This window comes from Sturnira hondurensis, unplaced genomic scaffold, assembly GCF_014824575.4.
Source record: "Sturnira hondurensis isolate 20B ecotype Veracruz unplaced genomic scaffold, ASM1482457v3 Scaffold0006213, whole genome shotgun sequence".
NCBI classification, from domain to species: Eukaryota; Metazoa; Chordata; class Mammalia; order Chiroptera; family Phyllostomidae; genus Sturnira; species Sturnira hondurensis.
The window spans coordinates 1776343-1786076 of NW_028078844.1; the positions used below are offsets into that span (position 1 = coordinate 1776343).

The following is a 9734-nucleotide window of genomic DNA, read 5'->3' on the forward strand; positions in this document are numbered from 1 at the left end:
GCTCCGTCTCATGGAACTGTGGGAGGGAGAGATGGGGGTAGGCTCCTGTTCAAGTGCCACAGACTCATTTTTCTTAACAAGGTTTGCTAGATTTTCTTGAATAAATGTTTCTCCACTAGATGTATGCTCTGTGGACAATTTCCAGAGGCTTTAAATCCTTTTTATATGTGCAATTTTCATCAGCTAAATGATTATTTTGTTGAGGAAAGAGTCCACCGAACTCTGCGTACCAACATTCCAGAACTTCCAACTCTGACTTATATTTTTTTTGCAAAACTGGGCCATTTTAATGTTCTTTACAATACAATAAATAGTTCTCTTGATGGCTGCAGACATGTAAGCCATTGTAATGTTGTAGTATGCAGAAACATCACAGTCAGGCTTTCCTGATTGGTGCATAGTCTTCAATAATTACGAGAGTTACTTGTATAAAACTGCTGTCATACCAGTCAGCCTGCATCTCTACATCCATCATTTTTAGGATTATTGGTAACCTGGTCATATTTTTCCCAAATAACCTTGCCTCCTTGTGTGACAAGGCCCAACTTGCTCACGTTCACCTCAATGACAATATCATTGGTAATAACACCTGGAGTCATGTAAAGTGGGGATGAGGAATTCTCCTTTATACCAACTATCAGTAGGCAAAAAGTGGCTTTCAGTTCAGGATGTGTTACATGGGCCTTCTTGAAATGCAAGCCCATTTGCCTAATGAATCTTTCATATCTAGGTGGTTTTTGAGTAAAGCCATCTCCAACAAAGTGGACTTTAGTAACAATCCTCTTCCATGTTTTTTTCTTTCTCTTCCATGTTTGAATAACTTTTAATACCTCTGTTTCTCCCTGGGCACAAACTTTGGGCAGAGGGACTTCCTATTTTTCCACTTTCTCTCTCTCTCTCTCTTTCTCTTTCTCTCTCTCTCTCTCTCTCTCTCTCTCTCTCTCTCTCTCTCTCTCTTTTTGTTTAATCATTTAGGAAAGTACTTTAGCTCAGGCCTGTCCCTCTCTGTCCAGTAGATAAGCAGATATTGCTCCTTGTGGAGTCTTTTCATCATTCTTTTGTTTAGTGTTTCTCTTTTCGTGCATCTTGATATTCTTTTTCAGTTGTATTTTCTCAGCATGATGCTGTTTAAGGTAGAGCTTAGCCTTTAGACCAATCATCTTTTTGCCTTCTTTGAACATTCATGAGCCTCTCAAACTTCCTTCTTTCTCTTTTTTTCATGGTAATCCAAATGATATGCATAGCACTTGCAGTGTAACTCAATATACTCATTTTGTGGCATGGTTAAAGCAGCTAGTGAAGGGTGTAGTCCCCCACATTCAAAGAAGCTTTCAATTTTTGGGTCTCAGAGACCCCCAAACCAACTCCATGCACCCTGCAACAGGAAAGAGCTCTGACTCATATTTCAAATGATTCTTTTCCCTGCTGTGTGGAGAATAGGAACAGAGTAGAAGCAGTAAACTCTAGATTAAAAATATCCATCACCATTATTTATATATGCAACATCTTTAATATAGCATAATGCACAGCAGTGCTCATAAATGTTAGCTTCCTTTCTCAGGAACTTGGTCCTCTGCAAGGGTGACTGTCTCCCAGTGAGGAAACCCCATGTGCTCGGGATGCCCCCCAAAACTGTTCTTGCTTGTTAACTTCCCATTGCCAACCAAGATTGTCCAACCCCATGATACCCAGTTCACCAGCCTTGCTCAAAGTAGCCTTCTCCTCCTGTTAAGATATCCCTGAACTTCCCATCCACATCTATACCCACAGCCTCACCTTCCTTCCAACCCCACAACCCCTTTCTGCCTTTGCTTCAGATTTCTCAGGCTCAATACTTAATATGTTTGCATAAGCACTCGTCAGTTCCACTTTAGGTTTTCCTACCTTCCTGGTTGCGCCCTCTTCCTTTATTGATTGCCTGTCCCTATAAGTGTCATCTCACTTGCCCAGACCATCTGATCCACACTCCCAGATACAATCCAGTACCTCTGGCCCCTTATTGGCTTTGCTCGTATCTTTCAGTTGATCCTAATCTCTGGCTGTTTTTCCAGGACACCTGACCTTGTTCTGTACCCTGTTGTTTACTTATACTGGCTGCGGATACACCTGAGTTTCATCATTATTTATGCCTCTTCTGCTTCCTTACTTGATTCAGGTTCAGGGATTTCTTCATGGACCTTCAGTATCAAGCCTCTCCCCACACCAACTCTAAATGTCTCACTTAGTTCCAGCTACCAATTTCTAGCACTCATAGCACTCACCCCAAATCACTGCTAACCTATTATTGTGTGCTTTTTATCTGGTCTTTTTGTCCTGCTTATTCTACACCTAATCTCTGTCATAGTTGTTTGACCTGCTGCCAACATTCCAAAGACAAAAATTTACCTCTACATCTGTTTGGACTAGTATTGACTGACCTGTACTTTGTGCATTGTTCTAGCATTAAGAATAGCACAGAATAACCCCAAACAAAGAAATCTTTAATAGATCTCAGTGGTTTTAAATTAAACCAAAATATCTGAAAAACTGTGAATCAGACTACAATAAAAGAAATTATTCTTTAAAGAGTACAAGATCCATGAGGACAAGGATTTTATTTTATTTATCACTGTATTCCCAGCACCTAGAATAGTCCTTGACATATAATAAGCTCTCAATAAATATTTGTAGAATGAGTGAGTGAATAAAAAGGAAGTTTATTAGAGTTCAGCTGACTGCAACATTAGAAGCAAAACATTTTTTCATTTTTACACCAGCTAGTCAAGGCTCCTTGATATACTAATTGCATCCCTATGGTGTCATAGATTATTTCTAAGACATCATCTCTATGATCTTAACACCTTTTGAGATGCATTCACTTATTCTTCCTTCAGCATCTACCTCCAACTTAAAGTTTTTTTTCTTCAAACTCTACCCAAATTTTTGATATCTTAAAATTTTGTTCAGCATGCTAGATAAAACGACTCCAACTCTGAACATAAGTTCCTTACTTAAAATACCCTGTCTTTGCCTGCCTATTGAACTTAAAGGCAAGATGGGAGGGGTGTTATGGGGGTTATGCTCCTTTGTAAATGGTGTTCTAGGTAACAGGAACACCTGCATCAAGTTCTATCTATTCCTCCTGCTGTGGGCAGGAATCTACTTGGCATTTCTCTGAATTTATAATGATTTTGACCATTTCCCATTCAAGTGGAGGCTTAGTTAGAAGTATAGAAGCTTGGTAAAATGGCAGAAATCATCATTCCCTGTGCAAATAGCATTAAAGAGAAAATAGCTAAGTGCACTTATTTTTAATTTCTGACCACTAGTATGATTAACTTTGATTTTCTTCTCAAAAAATTAACAAAAATTGACTGATGTTAGCTTGGCCTGGTGGGAGACAAGAGTGCATCTCTTTAATAGGTCATATTACCATAATTTAAATTAATACTTTACCATGGATTATCATATGACCATTTTTATCCCATATGATCTTTTCAGGAACTTTCAAAAGGCTGAGATTTAGGACTTAGGAATCACTGAGGAAAATAGGTGCTAAGTTTCATTAATTTTGTGTCATACTTTTGGGTATATGACATTCTTTAATTTTATTTTAACCAAGAAAGGCACCAAGTTTACAGATGTTACCATCACTCACTAGATGTGCTTGGTCCTCAGATCCTCACAGGGCTTTTGAAAAAAATCTTTTTACAAAAGTATCTAAATGAACGGGATAACAATAATAATAAGCAATTTCCATCAACAATACTTTTTACCTCTGTGCCATACCCAAATAGCTAAGACATCACAGTAATATAAATCACTCCACGCACAAGTACATGGGAGGGAGTTAACCTAGCAACACCTCTCATCCACCACCTCCCCATATCGTCTCTTAATCTGTTTCTAACTGGCATCCATATTTGTAGCTATGATTAGATACGATTCTGTGTTTGTCTCCCTTAATATGCTGGCTATGAATTGAAGGGTACTGATACCAATGTTGGCCTACCTGTGTGGCTTCAAATGAAGAATTGAATAGATCAAGAGTTGCAAAATAAATGAATAGATAAAAAGGCCTAGGAGGTCACCTAATATCTTCTTCCTGAAATTTGAATCTACTATATAATTGCCCCACATTGAGGGGGCTTGTGTACAAAACACTTCCAATCAAGCACATCTACTTCATTACATGCATAAATTAATTTAATGACCAATTAAAAAACAGATCAAAGTGTTTTCCCAAAGGCCACAATTTAAAAGCATATTACTATAGAACAGAACCCTTAGAACTTAAGCAGTAGTCCTCCCTTATCCTTGGGGGATACCTTCCGAGACCCCCAGTGGATGCCTGAAACCTTGAGTGGTACCAAACCTTCATGTATCATGTCCTTTTCTATACATGCATATCTATTACAAAGTTTAATTTATAAATTAGGCACTCTAAGTAATTAACAACAAAATCTACTAATACAATAGAGCAATTATAACAATATACTGTAATAAAAGTTATGTGAATGTGATCTCTCTCCCTTTGGTAACCAATCTTATTATTGAGATGGCTACTAAGTGACTTATGGGCAGGTGGCATATACAGTGTGGATACTCTGGACAAAGAGATGATTCACATATGAGGCAGGACCATGTTGGATAGCATGAGATATGATCATGCTACTCAGAACAATATGCAATTTAAAACATATAAAATATTTCATGAATGTTCCATTTAATATTTTTGGATCATGAGTAATTGACACCACAGAAAGTGAAACCATAGGTAAGGGGAGACTACTGTACCAGGATGACCCAAGGTAGGAACACCTGAGTCTTTACTGAAACCTATTGCCTTAACCACCATGATTAGGGGAATGAGTCTGGTTTAGGCCCAATCCCCAGTCAGGAAGTAGAAATAAAGAAGAAATCTCCAGAAGTGCAGGAGTTTTATGTCTGTGGGGGAAAGGTGCTGAAACCAGTACATAAATACATGCTCGGGCAGATTGCCCCTGACTGGCAGGAAACAAGATGGTGTCTAAGTGAAGAGGACACTAAGTGAAGATGGTGTCTAAGTGAAACAGGATAAGAAGGGAAGAAATCAAGCCACATGATAGAGATCTATGTCAATCACCCAATAGCTCAAGAATTAATACCTGAGATGAAAGGGATTTCATGCTGAATCAAACTCCCAGATAATTGTATTGAGATGCTTAAGGAACATACCCTTGGAAAACTCTTCTCCTTAGTTTGTATTGCTTTTCTTTGCTTCACTTTGTTTTTGTTTTATCTTTTCCAGTTACTCAGACTCATCAGTCACCTGAATATCCTTCAATTCCAGCTTTCCACTAGACTAAATTGCAACTCCCTAATCTAATATCTGAGATAAAGAGCAGGCAGACTTAAAGGTAGTATTCTATAATGCCCACCAAACTCTATTTCATGTAATTCAGAAGACAGATAAGCAAACTTTGCGTAGTCTTTGATTTCATAAGCAGGAACTATCAATGATACAAGTTGAACCACCTAACTCCAGGTGTCAATCAAAAGTTCCTTCAGTATCTTCATGGAAAGGCAGCCTCAAGAATCAGAATAAATGGGAAAGAGAGGATTCTTGACAGAAAAATTTCCTTTGAATATCAGTGTCAAGGAACCCAGTAGTTGCCAACATGTCCCAACCACTTACACAAGAGTTTTTATTATAGCCTTCATTTGTAAAGAGATAAAGGCATAGATGTTCTGGGTGAAGAGGCCCTCAGGAATCCACCATTTCACAGTTCATCTCCCCCTCATCACCTTCTCCTCCTGTTCCTTTCTTTGCAGCTGCTTCTGATGCGTAACTGTAGAACCCTAGGGCTATATATAAAGTGACTCAAAAATCCTGGCTAGTGGTTGAACATAAAACCTTCAGAATCAAGAAATCCTAGTTCCAAATCCCAATTTATCATTCCCCCATTTATCAACCATGTCAATTTAAGCAAATTAACCAAAGCTTCTATATATGAATTCATCTATAAAATTCGGATAATAGCAAACTCAAAGGCTGTGTTGGAAGTTACATAAGATTATGCATGTAAAATACTTAGCATTGTCTATTTATAATAAGAATTCAATAAATGTCAGCTATTACTATTATCAAAATGACATATTTTTATAAGAATACAATATAGAGTCTTTTAATAGTGGAGGCAAGAATTTATAACTCTTGCCTTTTAATTCTTCCAGAATACTGTTTCCCAAATAGTGTTCAGTAGAGTATTATTCCCATGAAAGGTTTTGTGAATAAAAGGTTTATGGTCAAATCTATTAGAAAAATGTTGTGTCTTATAAAGCCTCCTAGAGACTCACAATGCATAACTAAGGCCAGATTTCTGGAATAGAAGTCACATGATGAAATTTCACCTTAGAAAGATCACTCTTGCTGGACTGTGGAGAATGGAAGAGGCAAAATCATGGCAAGTACTCTAGTTAGGAAGCCAATGCAATAATCCAGGGAGATTATGGCAACCTGAACTAGGGTAGAATAAAGAAAGGTGATCAGATCCAAGAGAAAATGGGGGAGAGGGGAAGGGAGATAAAAGTGTCAGTGATGAAACCCAGGTATTTAGCTTAGATAATGAGATCAAAGGTGGTATCATTAATAGAAATGGAATACAGAACAGGACCAGACTAGAAAAAGAGGAGTTTAACTTTTCATTAGTGAGTTTATGGGGTATATTTTTCAGACATTTTTCCATTGCAAGTGACAGAAATCCATTCAAACTAACTAGAGTAAAAAGGAAATGTATAAGTTCATGTAATGGGGAAAGAGAGGGGTGACTTGGTTTTGGACCTTTGAGCAATGACACTTGTCCACCCTATAGCTGGTGTCACTGTCTCTTTGCTTGGTAAGACAGAGCCCTGTACCAACCCAGTTAAACAGGAATATTTCTGATTATAGAGAATCTTCTGAGATAGGACTGTGCCTCCCATTGCCTTGACCTGAGAAACTCACTTTGCAATGCTTGCTCAAAGCCACTTCTCCCTTTCATAGACCTGCTACTATGGACAAGCCCCCTAGCTGGATTCTCAGACAAGTTTGGGATCTCCTGTGTCACATGGGTCTTATGCAATGCTTAAAAAAAAATTCAAAGCATCTCATCTTAACTATAGAGCAATACCAAATTCTCTTCCTGTTTGGTGGCATCCTCAGTTGTTATAGGCCAAACTAAGAGATGGCCACCACACTGAGTTGCAAACAGGAGCATGAGTGAGAGAATGCTGTGCCCTTGGTATCATTCTCACTTCTCTGAAACTCATCCCATTTCTGGGCTGAAGCTTTAAGAAGAGAACAATAGAAACATATATATCTCATGCCTCTTTCCTCCATCCTCTCAAATGCCCTGAATTGAAAAGGGTGAAATCTTCTCTCCACCAGTGCATCTCAAATCCTAAGTGTGTACCAGATATGCCCAGAGGGTTTGTTAAAAGAATTAGTTACTGAGTCCTATGTACAGTAAATCTGAGCTGGAATCAGGGAATTTGCATTTCTAACAAGTTTCCAAATGAGGCTGGTATTGCTGACCTGGGGACTACACTTTATGAACCAGTATAACTATAACCAGTGTGAACTGTAGGTTATTCTTCCCCTCCAACCTTGTGGCTGAATTTTATTGCAAACAAAGGGATTTTTTTTCTATACATTGAAAGAACTCTGTGGTCTGAATCCTCTCCTGAACAAGGATGCTTTCTCTGCATAACAGGAGACCTCTATGATGACTCTTACAGGCTTAGTCTTTGCTTTGTTAGATACAGCACCAAGATTAATTTAGTAAATTCTTTATCATTTTAAAATGCTTGGTTTTCAAGCCTATTGTCTTACTGAATTCTATTTTGCATGCCAGAAACTGAATATTATTACATAGCTTCTCTTTTCATTCCATCTATAACATTTCTAACATACCTACAGGCAGATGGATATCCTTATCTAAGGAGAAAAATCATGAACTCAGAGAGGCAAAACATAGTTTGAAAAAATATATCCCAATAAATGTATTATTTTGCCACTGTAATTTTAGGGGGAAAATCTCTCCAAACAAATGCATTTTATCTCTTCAATTATAGTTACATAGTCATGATGCCTCCACTTTCGACCTGACATAGAAAACTCAATACCTAACTTTAGGTTTCTTTTTAGTTGTTTCTTTTAGCTAATATTTTCTAAGTATTGTAACTTTTCTCCTTAATCTACCTTATTAGTCCTATTCATTTCTGGATTTTTAAATTTTGTCCATTTAGAAAAATTTTAGGAAAAAATGTAGGGTTCCTGTGTCCTTTGTTAAAGTGCTCACCAGCATAAACACCACAAAAATTCTTTTTGAAAAGCCATCCTTTCCCAGGTATTCTGAAGAGTGAAAAGGGAGGGAACTGTGTCCAAGCTCAGTTTCCAAGAGCAGAGCCCTAACCCAGAGTTAGGTGATATCAAGGATAATTAAAGGAGAGACCCTGCCCTCAAGTGGGAGAATACAAAAACAGAAAAGGATGTTTGGGGATGAATTGGGCAACTAATTTCCCCATGGGTCATAGGGAAGGAGAGAGCTGAGAGAGCAATCAAAATTGGGGTAGTTCGAGGGCTTCCTACAAAGGGCCCTCTGCTCTCAAAATGCTCCTATTGTCAATAGCATGGAAAATTTTTCCTTCAGGTTGTTGTTTTGCCTTTACATATACCCTTACCAATGCCAACAGTCCTGGTAGGTATGCCACATCTAAAACAAGAATATCTGATAAGACAAAGGAGTAGAGAAGAGTGTGTAGCTCATAGTTGTTACCCAGAATGGGAGACCCCTGGTATGGGTAACTTGAAAGCCAGAAGACAACATGAACCTACACAAGAGGAGGGCAAAGCTGGAGCTAAAACTCAAAACAAACCAGAGACATGCGGGGTAGCTTATTCAGTAGTGAATGAACATCAGAGACTTCTAAAACTGCAGCATCTCAGTGACAATCAGGACCAGAGTGCCAGCACTGGGGTTCCAATCACATCTTAGGATGGTGACCTTTGAATTATACAGTGCACAGACTGTATGCTGTACCATGTGCGGGAGCCCAAGTCCTGTGGAGACAGACCAAAATAAATCGCCACAAGGATTAGACATAGACTGTTCCAAGACCTCAGTTTCTCTCACTCTACACACAGCAAAGCCCACCGTGGAAAATGATGAATCTGAAGACTTGTCAAGTTTGACAAAAGCAAGTATGTTCTTCAAAGGCCTTAATATATGAGGTTAACTGCCAAAACTGTGCATGGCCTTCAGGCTAAACAAGGAGAAAAACATCCATCATTCAACTGTGACTCTTGATTTTAAAGTGAATCAGAAGAAAACCCAAAGACTAGTAGAAAAAATAAAGTTTTTTCACCAAATGCTACAAAGAGCTATAGGAGGAAAGGACCCTGCCATCAGAGGTAGCTGTGCCCCCTCCTAAAGTATACCTGAGAGAACCACCTGCTCAAGAGTCCACAACTTCTCCCTGTTTTCCAGAAGGCCACTGAGCTCCCACCTAGCACCTGGGCACCCCATTGCACTTACCCTTTGGCTATCCCCTGTCCACAGAAGACCAGCTGTGATCTATTTGTTAAAAAACAATGTCAGCAAAATTGTCATTAAGAGCCTATGTAAAACAATTGTGTTGGCAGGTAAATTTTCCCATCTGTGTTGCGAATTAGCACTAATTAGCCAGGTGAACAGGGATAAGTCACTTTCCTCTGGGCCTCAGTTCTTCACCTG

At 38.7% G+C, this 9734-nt stretch overlaps 1 pseudogene; it reads right to left on the reverse strand.

Annotated features, from left to right (window-relative positions):
• Positions 1-440: 440 nt before the first annotated feature.
• Positions 441-1282, reverse strand: LOC118988261 (ribosome biogenesis protein NSA2 homolog; annotated as a pseudogene).
• Between the last annotated feature and the right edge of the window lie 8452 nt (positions 1283-9734).